Consider the following 17,407-nt stretch of genomic DNA (forward strand, 5'->3'; position numbering starts at 1 on the left):
TCACACACAGCGATCAGAGTAAGACACACACACATTCACACTCCTCTCTCTCACACACAGCGATCAGAGTAAGACACACACACATTCACACTCCTCTCACTCACACACAGCGATCAGAGTAAGACACACACACATACACAAATTACACAGTACTAGGGATGGGAATTGATAGGATTTTATCGATACGATTCCATTATCGATTCTGCTTATCGATTCGATTCTTTATCGATTCCCTTATCGATACCTGATCAATTTATAATTTAAATAAATAAATTGGAAATGCAACAGAACTACATTTAGTCATTTAGCTGACGCTTTTATCCAAAGCGACTTACAAGTTCTGTACGACAAGCCATCAGGAAGGGCACAACTCTATCAGCTGAGCAACAATGTTCATCAAAGTGTTGAGTGCTACAGTGTAGGTTAGTTTATTAGGACAAGTGCATGACAGTACGGTTAGTTAGGGTTAGATATATTTTTTTTTTATTCAGATAATGGTTGAAGAAGTGCGTCTTTAGTCGACGGCGAAAGATTGGACGTGATTCGGCTGTCCTAACTGGGGTGGGTAGTTCATTCCACCATTGTGGGGCAAGGACTGAGAATAGGCGACTTCTCTTTGATGACCCTCCCGGAGCTCGGATAGGAGTAGGTCTGAGGCGGCCCAACGGGAACCGGTTTTCGATTCCCATCCCTACACAGTACACACCTCTCACTCACACAGCGATCAGAGTAAGACACACACACAAATTACACAGTACACACACTCCTCTCACTCACACAGCGATCAGAGTAAGACACACACATACACACACACACACGGACTCCTCTCACACACAGCAAACAAAAGTTATTTAAAGTACACTTCCACTTTAATTTGTATTATTTAATTTATTTATCTTGTTATGAGTGATTGCTGTATTGTTCTTCAAATACATTTTCATTTAAAGTGGCTTAAAGATCCAAATTCAAATGTTTCATGAGTCATTATTTTAATTTGCTATGGGATCATCATGTTATGATGTTGTTGTTTGGTCCTGACAAGAGTCTCAAAGTCTGGGGTGATGGTAGACAAGCAACTCTGAGGTCATGCTCAATGTCCAATCTGTTCCTCTGCTCTGTCTTCAGCTGGACCAGAGCTGAGAAGCCACTTTCACAAAGATAGGTAATTAAAAAAAAAAAAAAAAAATCCTTTTTTTTTTGTTGTTGTTGTTGTTGTTGTTGTTGTTGTTGTTGTTGTTGTTTACATTGGTTTTCGATTAGTCGACTAATCGAAAAAATAATCGGCAGATTAGTCGACTACCAAATTAGTCATTAGTTGCAGCCCTAGTCGCAAGTGAACTTTTTTTTGTCTTGACGCTACACAAATTGATGGATATTTATCGGCTACTGCCATCGGCACATTCGAGCTTATCGGCCGATAGGCCGATTGCAGTCAACAAGGCACTTATCGGCCGATACCGATACCCGACCGATACATTGGTGCACCCATAATTGTAATGGTACATAAACGTTAATTTCGGGCGATGTGGGCATAAAGGAATGGCGACGGTGCAAAGCATGTAGATGCATTTGACCCGTTGTGAGTAGAAAAAAAACACCACAGACTTATTTCGGGTCGTGTAGGCGCACTGCTGTGTAGCACTGCTCTGCTTTCAGAAGCACGGACTGGGCGGATATCATATGACTCGCGGAGTTGCTACAGGGTTTTTCAAAATAAGAGTATCATATGAACCGAACATTGCTAGCTGCCGGAGCCATAGATATTATGACTGGAGCTGCGCTTGGGGCGGAAATGAGACCCGCACAGGATTTTCAAAATAAGAGTATCGATATGAACTACACGCCAGGTGGCGGGCAGACCTCTCATTTTTACTCGCCAAACCTTAAATCTACATGCATTTGGCGCTTGGCGGGTGCTTATTTTGTTCCCTGGAAGAGAATGACTCTGTTTTGCCCATGTGTAATGATAGTTTGTTATCAGCGAGCCATATGCAGATTTTGCCTAGTTCCGAGCTGAGGGTTTTTTCAACCTGCAACTTGTTCTTGTCAGAGACCAGCAGGGCTGAGTCGTCCGCAAACAGGAACAAGTTGCAGTCACAAGCTGACGACATGTCATTTGCATAAATTAGGAACAGTAGCGGTCCTAGTATGCTTCCTTGTGGAACACCACAGCTCACTGTGAGGGGGGGGGGATAGAGTACCGTTTACCTCCACCATCTGTTCTCTCTCCTCCAGCTCACTGATTGACAAGCTAAAAGCAATTGGTTTTGATAGTCTATCAGAATGGAGTGATTGACAGTGTCGAAGGCCTTTTGTAGGTCCAGCATGACCATGCCGCAGTATTTGCCCGCGTCCACCTCTTGTTTGATGTGGTCGTTCAAATAGAGAAGGCATGTGTCAGTGGAGTGGGATGTTCTGAAGCCAGATTGGAATTCGTAGATACAAATTTTTTCCGCCAGGTGCTTTTCGACCTGTTCGTAGACTATTTTCTCCATGACTTTCGAGATGGAGGTAAGAATAGAAACAGGGAGGACTTCCGGTATGAGAGCAGATGGGTAACACACATGCGATAGAGCTCCTGGTCAAATGAGCGAAAAAACGGATAAAAAAAGACCCGAAAAGTAATTAAAAATGAAAATGCACACGAGAAGTAAGGAAGAGACAACGATTGTGAAGGAAATAGAAATGGAGAACATACGAGAAGGAGAGAATCTGAAGAAACAGAATCCCCGAAGCGAAGCCGAGAAAAGCCAGGCGGAAGAAGGGGGAGGTACCGCTGAGGCAGACACGGGAATGCCAGGATGGGCAGTGGTCATGCAGGCCGGGATACTGGAGAACATAACAGCGGCGATAAAACTGAACACGGACACGATAAGGAATGATATTGGGAAGCTACGGGAGGAATTGAGGAAGGAACAGGAGGACTTCAGAGGTGAAATGAATACAGAAATCAAAAGGGTGGAGGAGAAGATGGCGGAACAGGACAGAAACGTGACCGAGCTACAGACTAGGACGGCACACGCGGAGGAATGGAACACGGAGATACACGAGGTATTAACATGTGTGATTCAGAAACAAGAACAGATGGAGACAAAGATGTCGGACATGGAGGGGAGGTCACGGAGAAATAACATCAGAATATGGGGACTGAAAGAAGGAGTCAAAGGGGAATCGGTGACCCTATATGTGGAAAAGCTTATCAAAGAACAACTGAAGGAAACGGGACTGGAAAAAATGGAGATACAGAGGGCCCACAGGTAGAGCTGCCGCGGTATTGATGTTTTCCTTACCGCACACATTTGCAAAATATTTCCTACCGCCGCGGTAATAACCGCACACACACACACAAAAAAAAAAAGTTTGAATGCATTTTTTTTGTAGTCTGCTCTTTATAGCATATAGCCTGCCTCTAGTCTAAATGTCTATCTTTAGAGGATGACTTTGCAGCATGAATATTGTTTGGGATTCGGCATGCACGCATTCGTTATTAAAAGTGAAACACGGATTCGAAGTCTCCCCTACGGTGTCGCGAGCAGGGGTGGTAGCGGCGCGCCCGCCGGTTACCCCCCCGACCCTTTCTTCTTCTTCTTATTATTATAACGTTACTACTTATGATTACAAAGGCATTCGATTTGTGGCATTAACGTTAGTATAGTTACACGTTCGTATTTACCAGACCATAGCAAGGCAAGCGTTACTCAATTAATATCTAAGTTCCTTTCTTTGCTCAGAGCGTGCCGAGTTGTACCCATTCTGCGGTCTGTTAATAAAGTTTTCAATCAGACAAGTGTATAGAACGAAGGGCTTTTATTATAACATTTCGTTGCAGTAAAATCATTATGCCTCGTTCCCTGAGGAGCGACGGCGTCGGTAATCCACTCCGGTCTCCGGTGGGAGCTAACGTACTATTAGCCGTGTTGTGATGGCTGAGATTCAGGAAGTAAAAGCGCTGCAAGATGCTCCAAGCATGTGACACGTATCTCTTCTGACCAATCAGTGGTCTGCAGTGTTTCATGTGACTTTTCTGGTACCCAATAGGGTCGCTTGGAATCTCGACAGAGAAGTAGGGTATATCTGCAGAGCCGCAAGCCCAACGAGAGCGTAATAATAATAATAATATATTAAAAAACAGCGGTGATGCCGGTATTCAGCCCAACGCTGCGGTGGGCATGATGTAACAGCGATACCGCGGTAATACCGATACCGCGGCAGCTCTACCCACAGGGCGTTGGCTCCGAGACCACAACCGGACAGACCTCCGAGGGCGGTGATTATTAACTTTCTGAGATTCGAGGTTAAGGAATTGGTACTCAGAACCGCGTGGACCAAGAAGATTGAAATCGAAGGGAAAAGACTATCATTTGATCACGATTACTCAACAGCGGTAGCGATAACACGCAGGTCCTACGCGGTACTGAAGAAAACACTGAAAGAAAACGGAATGAGATTCCAGTCACCCATGACCTCGCTAAGGATTCACTGGGAGGAAGGGGCGGCGACGTACGCGACGGCACGAGAAGCGGAGCGAGAGATGAGACGGCGAGGGATGCGGATGACGGAGGACGGAGAAGGAAGGAGGCGGGAGGACCAGACGTGGAGCTTGCAGCAGAGATTGGAGGGAGCCCGCAGGTGGATCAGAGTGGGAGACCGAAACCGGAGAGAGGAGAGAGGAGAAGGCCGAGGTGAAACGTGACTGAGCGAGGACGGAGACGGATGAGGAGGCCAGAGAAGGAAAGGAGGCGGGAGGAGGCGAACGGATGAGTACACGCACAAGAGATTGAAAAAACTATTCAAATAGAGACAAAGTATAGAAACTGAAATAACATATGCATAAGCACACATTCCCAGGATATAGAAATGAACGTAACGTATACATGGACACATAGTGATGCACCGATGTGAAAATTGTGGCCGATACCGATAACCGATATTAATATTGCTGTTCTGGCCGATACCGATATTTACCGATGTCGATATCTCTGTATAGAAAACACTTTTTTATGATAATCAAATAGAGCTATTTTCCAAAACGCATAATTTTTTTTACTTTTGTAACTTATTTTCAGAAATGACTGATATTTTGAAACTATTTAAGGCCAAAACATGTAAAAAGAAGAAAAAAAAGATAATTTTTTTTTTTTTTTTTTTTTAATATCGGCCCTATCTTGATATCGGACCGATACCGATGTGTAAAAAAACGGCCATATCGGCCGATATTATATCGGCGGCCGATATATCGTGCATCACTATGGACACATAATACACAAGCTGATGGAGGAAATAAATGGAAATATAACTAGGTTTGATAGGCGAGACACAGAACATACTGAAACAGATGCATAGACACACGCTGTGAGTAACACAGTTGGGAGGGATTAAGGGGATAAATGGACATCACATAGAAAATAGAGGAGAGGAAAAGAAAGTAAAAAGAGGTACACGGGAGACACCGCACACGGATATGGGAGGAAGGAGGGACAATGAAACATATGAGTCACATTGAGAGGGACCAAGAAAAGAGGGTCTTTGATCAAAAGGAAGGACAGAGCGCTTTTGACCAGGAGCTCGAAAGCAAAAAAAAACAGTAAGAAAGCTGGACAAATATGACGAGCGATTGGGGGCAAGGGTTACAAACCCCCAAGCCGTCAGGAGGGGGCCCCTCGCTAGGAGGGCAATTACCCCTCACCCACCAGCAGGGGACAGGGGGGGACACAGGGACCCCCCGAACGCCTTGGGAGCACTTTATGTAAAGTTTATGTTTTTTATTTATGTTAATCATTATATGTATTCGGTGAAGAGAGCGGAGGCTCCAACCGGAGGGGGAAATGAGTGTGACATGGGGGGGACTGACAGACGAAAGAAGAAGAAAGATGACAAGGGTTAAAGGTATAAAAATGATGTCGTTAAACGTTAATGGAATGAATAATGCGATAAAAAGGGGCAAAGTGATGTTGAAATGTAAAAAAAGTGAGATGGAAGTGATTTTTCTGCAGGAGACACATTTGGTAGCACAGGGTCATGAGAAACTGAAGAGATTTGGATATGAAAATGCATACTATAGTTCCTTTGAACAAAACCCGAGGAGAGGAGTAATCACGTTAATCAAAAACAGTCAAATTTGAATTGATCAAGGAAGTAAGAGACAAGGAGGGAAGGTTTGTTCTGGTGAAGGGGAAAATGGAGGGCCAAATGGTTACGTTAGTAAATGTTTATGCACCCCCAGAGAGTGAGAGGGATTTATATGAGACCATTTTTGATATGATAGTGATGGAACTAGAAGGGATATTGATATGTACGGGAGATTTTAACGTAGTACTGAATCACGACCTAGACACCACGAGTACTAGAAAAGGACGGGCACCCATCAGTAGATATATGAATATTCAGATGACGGAAATGGGAATTACAGACGTTTGGAGGGGGATGCACGCCATGGACAGGGAATACACACATTACTCACACCCACACGTGACATATGCGAGAATAGACTACTTTTTGATGACGACGGGGGACAGTTACAGGGCACGGGAGAGCAGTATAGGAGTGGCGGACATATCGGATCACAGTGCCATATATCTGACAGTAGATCTAGAAGGGAGACGGAGGAACACGATTTGGAGACTAAATGTAGGAATATTAAATAACAAAGGGGTGGTGAGTCAGATCAAGGAGGAGATAGCCAGATATAAGGAAGAAAATGACAACGGGGCGGTAGACCCGAACATTCTATGGGACACACTGAAGGTAGTGATAAGGGGGAAATTGATGGAAAAAACAGCAATGCTGAAGAAGGCCAGAACGGAGACATATCACAATCTGATAGGGAAGCTGAAGAAGCTAGAGGGGAGACACCAGATATCAAAAGAACAGGAAACGCTCGGAGAAATCAAAGAAGTAAAGGCCAGGATAAATAGGGAATTATTGACGGAAATAGAAAAGAAAGCGAGGTTCATGAAACAAACGTACTATGAAGGGGGACCAAAATCGACCAGACTGTTGGCTAGGAGAATTAGAACGCAACAGAAGTTGAACACGATACACACAATAAGGGATACAAAGACTAATGAAATATTGAGGGACCCAGCTGAAATAGAGAGGACATTTAGAGAATACTATGAGAAATTATACACACAGCCAAAAGCAGCGGGAGAAGAGGAAATAGAAACATATCTGGAGAAGCTAGAGTTACCATCGATAGGGAAAGAACAGAATGAAGAATTAAATAAAATAATTACGGAACAAGAACTGGAAGAGGCAATTAGTAGAGCTAAAAACAACAAGTCTCCGGGGAGCGACGGATTCCCATCGGAATTCTACAAGACATTTAGAACTGAATTAGCACCCATGTTAGGGGCGGCGTTCAGACACACGATGGAAGAGGGGAAAATGCCCCCCCTCGTGGAAGGAAGCCATAATCACCACGATACCGAAGGAAGGGAAGGATAGGGAATTATGTAGTAGTTTCAGACCTGTGTCCATACTTAACGTAGATTACAAGATGTATACATCGATAATATCAAAAAGATTTGAGACGTTTATGCCAGACATTATAGATGAAGATCAAACTGGATTTATTAAAGGGAGACAGACACAGGACAACGTGAGAAAGACATTACACATAGTAGAGGAGATACAAAAACAAGGGGGTAGCGCGGTACTGATTAGCCTAGATGCAGAAAAAGCGTTCGACAGTGTGAGCTGGACATTCTTATATAAAACATTGATGAGGTCCGGACTGAAGGGGAGGGCGATGAAGATGATCAAGGCGCTATATCAAGAACCGACAGCGAGGGTTAAGGTGAATGGCAGCTTGACGGATAGAATCAGATTAGAGAGGGCTACCAGACAGGGATGTTGTCTCTCACCGACGCTCTTCGCCGTTTTCATAGAACCACTGGCACAACTGATCAGACAGACCGAGGACATCAAGGGAGTAAGGATAAAGGGAACGGAATATAAACTAGGCCTATTTGCAGACGACGTGATAGTATACATGAGGCAACCAGAAAAGAGCTTCCCGGCACTGATGGATCTACTGAAGGAATATGGCCACTACTCAGGATACAAACTAAACGTAACAAAGACACAGACCTTAGCATGGAACTATTCTCCAACGACGGAAATTAGAGAACAGTACGGGATAAGATGGGACATGGACAAGATTAAATACTTAGGGGTGAACATCACGAGAGGGGTGGAGAAACTGTTTGAGGCGAATTATACACAGATAAATCAGAACATCAAGAGAGACTTAGAGAGATGGACAGTAATGCCCTTGGACTTCAATTCAAGAATAGAGGTCATTAAAATGAACATACTATCAAGGTTACTGTACCTATTCCAGTCACTACCGATACAAATACCACAGAATCAATTCAGGGAGTGGGACAGACTGATATCGAGGTTCATATGGGCGGGGAGAAGACCACGGGTCAGATATAAAACACTACAACTACCAAAGGAAGAGGGAGGGATGGCAGTACCCAGCCTACAAGATTATTACTATGCAGCACAACTGAGAGCAGTGACGTGCTGGTGTAACGACAGATATGAGGCAAGATGGAAAGACATTGAAAAAGAAGGGGAGGGATACAAGGTACAAGCTCTGGTGGGAGATAGGGAACTATTTAAAGAAAAAGAGGGACTATTAGATCCAATCACCAAATGCACCTTGACCATATGGAACAGAGTAGTAAAAACACACAAATTGGAGAAGCAGTCAGGGGTCCTGAGATGGGTAGCACATGACAAGAGATTCAAACCAGGGAGGTTAGACCATGGATTCAGAAGGTGGGAGAGGGGGGGGGCAACAGCGATATGCAAAATGATAGAGAAGGGAGAAATGCAGACACTCCAAAAATTAAAGGAGAAATTTGGACTAGAAAACAGGGACCACTTCAGATATCTACAGGTTAGAGACTACTACAACAAAGAAATAAGGGGGGCCAAAGACGAGGAACAGAATGGAATAATAAAGATGATAGTATGGGCATACGAAGGGGGGCAAGGAAGAGTAATATCAGCAATATACCGGGCTATAATGACCAGCAAGGGACACACGACCGATTATATAAGGGAGAAATGGGAGAGAGAACTAGAGATAGGAATAACAGGGAAGGAATGGGGGAACATATGCGAGGTACAACATTCAACAACAGGATCGAGAATATGGAAAGAATTTGGATGGAAAAACATAATCAGATTCTTTATAACCCCAGAGCTGAAGGGAAAATATGCACCAACACAAAAAGCATGCTGGAGGATGTGTGGGAAGGAGGGGGCAAATCACACGCACATATTCTGGGGATGTCAGAAGCTGAAGGGGTATTGGGAGGAGATAGGGGAAGCAATGATCAGAATATTAGGATACGGGCTACCACAAACAGGACTGGTGCTTTACTTAGGAGACCTGACACACGAGGGAATACAAGGGGGGGACAAATATTTAATAAAGATAATGTTGATAACGGCCAGAAAAGCAATAACGAGACTGTGGTACAAGGAAGACCCACCGACAATAGCAAAATGGGTAGGAATAGTGGAAGAAATACAGGATATGGAAAGGATAACACACATGCTGAGGTTACAGGAAGAGAAATTTGGGGAAAGATGGGGAAAGTGGGAGGATTATAAAAGGAACGAGAACGACATCACAGAGGAAGAACCAAATGCAACACAAGAGGGCGAAGGGTAAAGGAGGAAAGATGTTCAAGGAGGGTCTATGAACCCATGTCACACACCTGTGCTTTAGTTAGTATTTTCTATTTTGTTATTGGGATATTACAATTGCTGAATGCTTTTATACCTTATTATTTATGTCTGTTTAACGGTGTGATATTAAATATACAGGGATGATGTGGTTTGTGTATGGGTGAACCAAAAGGCAAAGTGAAAGTTAATAAACAAGAGAAAAAAAAAGAAAGGACGAAGGATAAGGGAAGAAAGAAGCTCAAGGAGGGTCTCTGGACCCAGATCACACATACAAGCCTTAGTCAGCATTTATCATCTTTGAGTAGGAATTACCTGTTTATGCCTGTTTAAGGGAGATACACAATCAGCCTTTGTATCAAATACCTAGAAAACAACAGTAGGGGAACCAGACAACTAACCATGTGATACCCATGTAAATATTTATGTGCACTGTTTTTTCTTTTTGTTTTTATTGTGATGCTAGTTTCTTTATTTTTTATAATTAATTTTTTGTAAGTGCTGTCTGTCTAAAAACTGTTAATAAAAAATTTAAGTTTAAAAAAAAAAATAATAGAAACAGGGCGGTAGTTGCCTGGGTCTAATTTGCTGCCCTTTTTGTGCAGAGGGGTCACTCTCGCAATTTTGAAGTCCTTGGGGACGTGTCCCTGTTTTTTTTTTTTTATCCACTTTTTCTCCCATTTTTTTCTATATTTTCTCCCATCCCAATTTCGTATCATCCAATTCAACCCTCCCCTGTCACGAACGCTGTTTCTTGCCTCCCACAAGCCGGCTGCAATGTGGACTAAGTCATACATAGCACAAGTCCCCTCCGGTACTTGAGGTAACAGCAGTCGCATCTTTTCACCTGCGCAGCTCGATCTCTCAGTGGCGAGGAGTAACGCGTGGGAGGCTCACGCTGCCCCCGACACTTCCTGATTCTACTGCGCAGGCGCACCAACCGACCTGTAGGAGTCGCTGTGTGTCCCTGTTTTATGGAGAGGTTTATTATGTGTGTTATGACTGGGGTGATGGCGGCTGCTGAGTCTGAGGAATTTGGAGGGGATGTTGTCAGGGCCAGTGGCCTTGTTAGGTTGGAGGGCGCTCAGTTTTTTGAGTACCTCATCTGTTGTTACCATTTCTAGTTTGAAGTCGTCTTTGCGGACCCCTATGTCCCCCATAATGCCCTGAGTGGGAGGGTAGTTTGTTTACCAGTGTTGTGGCTATGTTTGTGAAGAAGATGTTTAAGTAATTGGCTACATCCAGCTTGTCTGTGATGAGCGTGTTGTCCGTCTTTATGTTTATGTTTGAGAATCTGGTTTTAAGTTTTTTACTGCAGCCTAGTTGATTATTGAGTAATTTCCAAAGTTCTCGTGGTTTGTTTTTGTTTTCCTCCGTTTTGTCATTTTGTCATTTTTTAGGGTTTTGATCATGGTGTTTACGTCATTTCTTAGTCTGTTTCTTTGAATTCTTTTGTTCAACCATGTGGGCTTGGAGTTCACTGTTTGAGCTTTTGGAAAGCTTTGTCTGACTTTTATGAAGTTCAGAGCATTTTTTGTCTTTGGTTTTCATAGCGGCCAGTATTTCAGTGTGCATCCATGGCTCAGCGCGATTTTTAACCCTGGTGGTTCTTAGGGGTGCCATTTTGTTGAGTATTGTCGTGAATTTGGTTTTGAATCCAAGCCATGTTTCTTCAACCTGTGTACCACTGAGCTCATCTGACCAGTCCATGCTCTCCAGTTCTTGGTTAAAGGCCTCTCTAGAGTAGGGCTGGGCGATATGACGATATTATATAAATATCGGGTACAGTTCATTAACGATACACTTTTTTAACGTATCGTGGATATCGTGATGTTTTGCCCAAGAGGATTGTGTCGTGTCAACCTGGTCCACACGTTCAAACTTTTGAACAACGCCGCCCCCACACACACACTACTGCATCAAAGTTACTACTTATGATAAAGGCATTCGTTTTGTGGCATTAACGTTATATAGTTACACGTTCAATAACATCAGCGTATTTACCCAAACATGGCAACGTCCGAGGACGACATAGATAGCAAGCATTACTCGAGTTGTGCCCATTCTGCGGTCTGTTAATAAAGTTTTCAATCAGACAGATGTATGGAAAGGCTTTTATTATAACATTTGTTGCAGTAAAATCATTATGCCTCGTTTAGTCATGCTGCGGTGCGCTGGTAATCTTATCCTCGGCCGCGGGGAGCTACCGTTGTTGTTGTTGTGTTGAGCTCTCGTCAAAATCAATGGAGGACATTCTGGAATGTAAAACATGAATAGCGCTTGCCGATTGGTGCTAAGAACAGCAGGGCGGGTGCAAGCGGTGTGACGTAATTGGCAGACTCGACTGTCAATCAAAATTATTCCGTTGCCGGCTGAATGATTGAATTAATGAGAACTTTTATTAACAGATTGCAGAATGGGTACAATACAGTACAGCTCAATACAACAACAGTGGACTGGAGGATGAAGACCAGAAAAATACTTTCGGCTTTTTTACATAAGGGTCCTCCATTTTCAATTCATCAAAACATTTAGAGACATACAAATATACAGTAGTTTCATAAAAATGCTAAAATGCTATTGATTGATTGATTGATTTAAAACTTTATTAACATATTGCAGAATGGGTACAGTACAGCTCAATACATACAATTGTTAAGGGGATGCAGACCAGAGAAAGACTTTCGTCTTGTTTACATCAGGGTCCCCCATTTTCAATTCATCATATTTCATATAATCATATAATATCTCATTGCTAAATATATGCAATATATAATCTAATAATCCAATAATCTAAATCTAATATATAATATAAAAATGCTAAATGCATGGGTATTTTATTTTGTCTTTAATGTTAGCTTGCAAACTCAAATACTGTCTTGGTAAGCCTCATAATGAATTATTTGGGGGAAAAAAGAAAAACATTGTGATGTGTATCGTGTATCGCCAAAAGGTCAGAAAATATCGTGATATCATATTTAGGCCATATCGCCCAGCCCTACTCTAGAGTAGGTTTTGAGGTCTCTAGATGTGACTGTTTTGTGACAGCCGGCCTTCTGTTTTAGCTTTTTGCGGGTACAGAAAATCATATAATGATCACTTAACCCGCATGCTATCACCCCTTTATTGGAGATCATGGACTTGTCAGAGGTCAAAATGAGGTCAATGGTGGTTTGTGTTGAATCACATACCCTTGTGGGTAGGGTGGTTAGGCCTAACAAAATTAATAGTTGGTTTCAGGTTGGTTGTCAGTTTGGCCATGGGTAGGTAGGGAATTTATTTTATTTTTTTATTTTATTCTTTCCCACGGCGACTATGGATAGGGAATTTCTTTATTTAATTAAAATGTTCACAACAACATGGATGCATGTACTCTGCCAGCATGTTTAATATCCATAATACTAAATGTTTGACTAAGATTTCTATGAAACTTCATTCTTTTTTTTTAATATATATTTTTTTTAAACTCATAAAATATATTGGGTCGCAACTAAATCGGCAGGGTCGGTCGGCAACCTGAAACCAACTATTAATTTTGTTAGGCCTTAGCTGGCTGAAACCATGCAGATCAGAAAACCTACTGAAGGCCTTGAAGACGGGTGCTGCTTTACGTAGCATATCCGTGTTCCAGTCCCCAATACGAATTTTTTCTACACCCTCCACCCCAGCTAAACACCAGGGAACAAACTTAACTTTTTGACTTACCAGCCATTTGGCTGGTAGATTTTTAAAAGTACCAGCCGGTCATATTTTTTACTAGCCAAAAATTATAAATAGCTTTTTAGTATATCGCCATGTGTTATTATTACATATAATACTCTCATATGCTATTTTCAATTAATATCATAAACAACATAAGGAATATTAGCATAATTTTTAGTGGACTGAAGGAATGAGTCAGCGTTAATAGTTTTAAATGCAAATAATTTATTGAAACATAGAAGTGGGGTCGGGACACACACACACACACTGTGTTTCAACTCACCACCCCCGCATCATATTGTAGTCTGTCTTCAAACTTCCACTCCTCTCGAAACTTTTTTATATTTGAATATCAACATTATCTGTCCATCCTCAGTAATCCTCAGTTTACTATAATATACTCCTGTCCTGAGTCCTGATTAGTGACTCGGCCGATATGGCTCAAGACGATCGGTGATCGGTATCAGTGGCAAAAAACGTGATCGGGGCATCCCTACTCAGCATATCGCAATATATTTAGTATCGCAATACTATCGTATTGTGACTCAAGTATCGTGATAGTATCGTATCGTGAGGCCTCTGGTGATTCCCACCCCTACTATTTCCCTGCCTTGTTTGGTGCGAGTTCAGCTGACACTGTTTACAAGCCCACTACACAAAGCGTGTGCTCTCACACACACACACACACACAGGGGAGGAAATTAGGCCACTTTACTCGCCAAATGCGAGTATTTTTTAGGTTTGGCGAGTGATTCATGAAGACCACTCGCCAGTCTGGCGATTAGTAAACAAAAAAAACAAACATTCTACAATCACGGTCACTGGCAAACGGTGCACGTCTTCTGAGTGCTCGCTTTAGTTGACAGTGCCACGAGAGCACTGCACAAGACCCGGCCGCGGACATATAGAATGTTTAATAAAAGTTCCTGCTGTACTGGCCAACCCGCGGCGGACATATATAATGTCCGTATTATTATTATTATTATGACGGTACTAGCCATCAGTCAAGGGAGCACTCGCAAACAGATAACGTTAAACACAGCAGAAGATGGAAAACAGACAGACTGACCAACGGGGAACTGCATCCAACCCTAGTACAACCCTCGAGTCTAAGGCAAGGACACATTTAAATCACAGAGGTGTATGTTAGTCTATTGGAACTGTATACATTAGTTAGCTTCTAGTTAGCGTTTTAGCTATATAGCTGCTTGCTAGCTAACGTTAGCCCTGTGTGTGTGTGTGTGTGTGTGCTCAAAGCAGCCAGCCCCATGTTAGCTAGGTGTATCTGTTATGACTATAATGTTTCCAAAAACACACTGGACTACGACGTAAGGTTATATGTTTTATTGCATGCTCAACCAGTGCACAACAACACACCAACCGAACTGACGATGCCACCACACTGACGGTATTTCACAGCCCTGTCATCCAGCCCACCGTGCCGCCTTAAAGGCACAGTGAACACCGTTGTGATGCCTACCCACCCAGATGCATACACAACATTGACGTGGCTTGACAACAGAGGTTCAAAGTTAACTTGATTGATTGATTGAAAACTTTATTAACAGATTGCAGATTGGGTACAATCGGAGCACGAAATTTTCGGTTTGGCGAGTGACACTGAGAGGTCTGCCCGCCACCTGGCGTGTAGTTCATATCGATACTCTTATTTTGAAAATCCTGTGCGGGTCTCATTCCCGCCCCAAGCGCAGCTCCAGTCATAATATCGATGGCTCCGGCAGTTGGCAACGTTCGGTTCATATGATACTCTTATTTTGAAAAAACCTGTGGCAACGAGTCATATCCGCCCCAGTCCGTGCTTCTGCTCGTATCAACACAGAGGCAGTCTGCTCTAGTCTAGTGCGGACCTCCGTGAGCTAACGTTACTGTTTAAACAATGACCCAGTCAACTATTCACTTTTAGTTTAATACATGAGGCATTGTCTAATAACGGTATCTAGCTGGCTAGCTACTGATAGCTGCTGATATCAACAAATGCTCCAGCAATAGTCGAGTGCATAATACATCCGTTCGCTCGGTAGGCAACGTTAGCTCACGTTAGCTCTACACACACACAGACACACACACGCGCGCGCAGTACTGTATATGAATGAATGAATATATATAGCCTACGGCGGGTGTAATGAATGAATGCAGTATGCTTATTATTCCATAAGCCTATAGGCTACTGTTCATTCGTAGGCGCACACAAGACTTGTTATGGAATATTAATGCAGTCTATTTCCACCGATTAGCTTTAGTTCTTATTTATTTATCCACTGTCATTTCAGTGTTGGTGTATAGGCTATATAGTGTATTTCAATATAAGTTTAATTGATTAATGATATATTCGAAGGAATGCAGGTTTATAGCTATATCAACCCCCTCCAATGTACAGTAAATGACCAAGTATGGTTTTGTCAATATTCCAATGTACAGTTTTGCTTGTACAGTGTAAGTCTATCCCCCACCCATCCCTACCCAACCTCCTCCAACAGTTTCTACGTCAAATGTTACTCTCTTTTCTGGACTCTTTTTGTATCACAAACGGTACTGTATTTGCAAATCTGTTATGTCATAAATGTATAGATGTAGCAGTACTGTCTATCTGTGTCATGTGTGTCATATATGTTATGATGAATTGAAAATGGGGGACCCTGATGTAAACAAGACGAAATTCTTTCTCTGGTCTGCATCCCCTTATGTAATTGAGCTGTACTGTACTGTACCCATTCTGCAATCTGTTAATAAAGTTTTCAATCAAACAAAGGTCTGTCCCATTGTATACCAATCAATGGGATACATTGCATGTTGACCTGCATTCTTTCAAATGTATATAATTAATCATTAAAACAGATGTGTAACAAATAAGAAATACAAATTCCACAGAAGGCATTAAATTATTATTATTTTCAATCATTTCACAATAATTGCATAATTGTGTTTGAATATCTGAGTAATTATTTGTCCAAAATAGCTGGTTCAGATATGGTGAATCCAGCTGCCCTGTGATCAGATTAATCCATATTATTTATTTTTCCAAACGGTGAAGCACAATTACACAAAAATACAAAACAAAATCAAAGACGACCTGGACAGGTGGGCACAACTTAAAAACTCAGTACAGGCAAGGGTATCAATAGTTAAGATGGATGTACTACCTAGAATCAACTTCTTCAGTTCAATGCTACCGTTACCCCCTCCAGAGGGTTACTGGAAAAGATTACACTCCTCCACATACAAATTTATTTGGAATAACAAACCACCACGTATAAAAAGATCCACCGCACAGAGAAATAAAACAGACGGTGGCATGGCAGTTCCAGATTTTTTCCAATATTTTAAGGCGTACACATTAAGACCATTGACAACATGGTTTGATCCCCAAGCATTAGTATCCTGGAGAAAATTGGAAGAAAACATAGTAGCCCCACATAGACTGAAGGACATAGCACACACTAAACTACCAATCAAGCACTGTGAGCGGAAATTTGGCCCCATAATTACCCATGCGATCCGGATATGGCGTGAAACACAAAAAAAATATCCTAACCCACAAAAATGGCACAATCACACTCCCTTATTCAATAACAATGCACTCTTAATTGAAAAACGTCCTATAAGATTCCCTATATGGGAAGAGCAAGGCATACACTCATTAGGGCAGTGTTTCTCAAAGTGGGGGGCTGGGGGCGCGGAGGCATGACGGGGGGCGCGAGCGACCGGGAGAAATGTGTGTTTTTACGCGGGTTTTATGTGCTGAACGCACACCCATAAAACAAAGCGCGCGGTCACGCCCCCTCGGTCTCGCTCTCGCTCTGGTTTCATTCAGCTCCCCGCGCTTGGCAAGGCGGTAGTAAAAGGCAAAAGCTGTCCACTTTTTTTCAGTGAACAGAATGTAGGCATTTTTGACAGGTACTAAAAGGAAGGCCACCGATGCTTCGTGTGACGGTAATAAACCAAAAAACAAGTTGAGAAAATATGACGAGGCATATCT

This window comes from Notolepis coatsorum, assembly GCF_963971535.1.
Source record: "Notolepis coatsorum genome assembly, chromosome: 7".
Lineage (NCBI taxonomy): Eukaryota > Metazoa > Chordata > Actinopteri > Aulopiformes > Paralepididae > Notolepis > Notolepis coatsorum.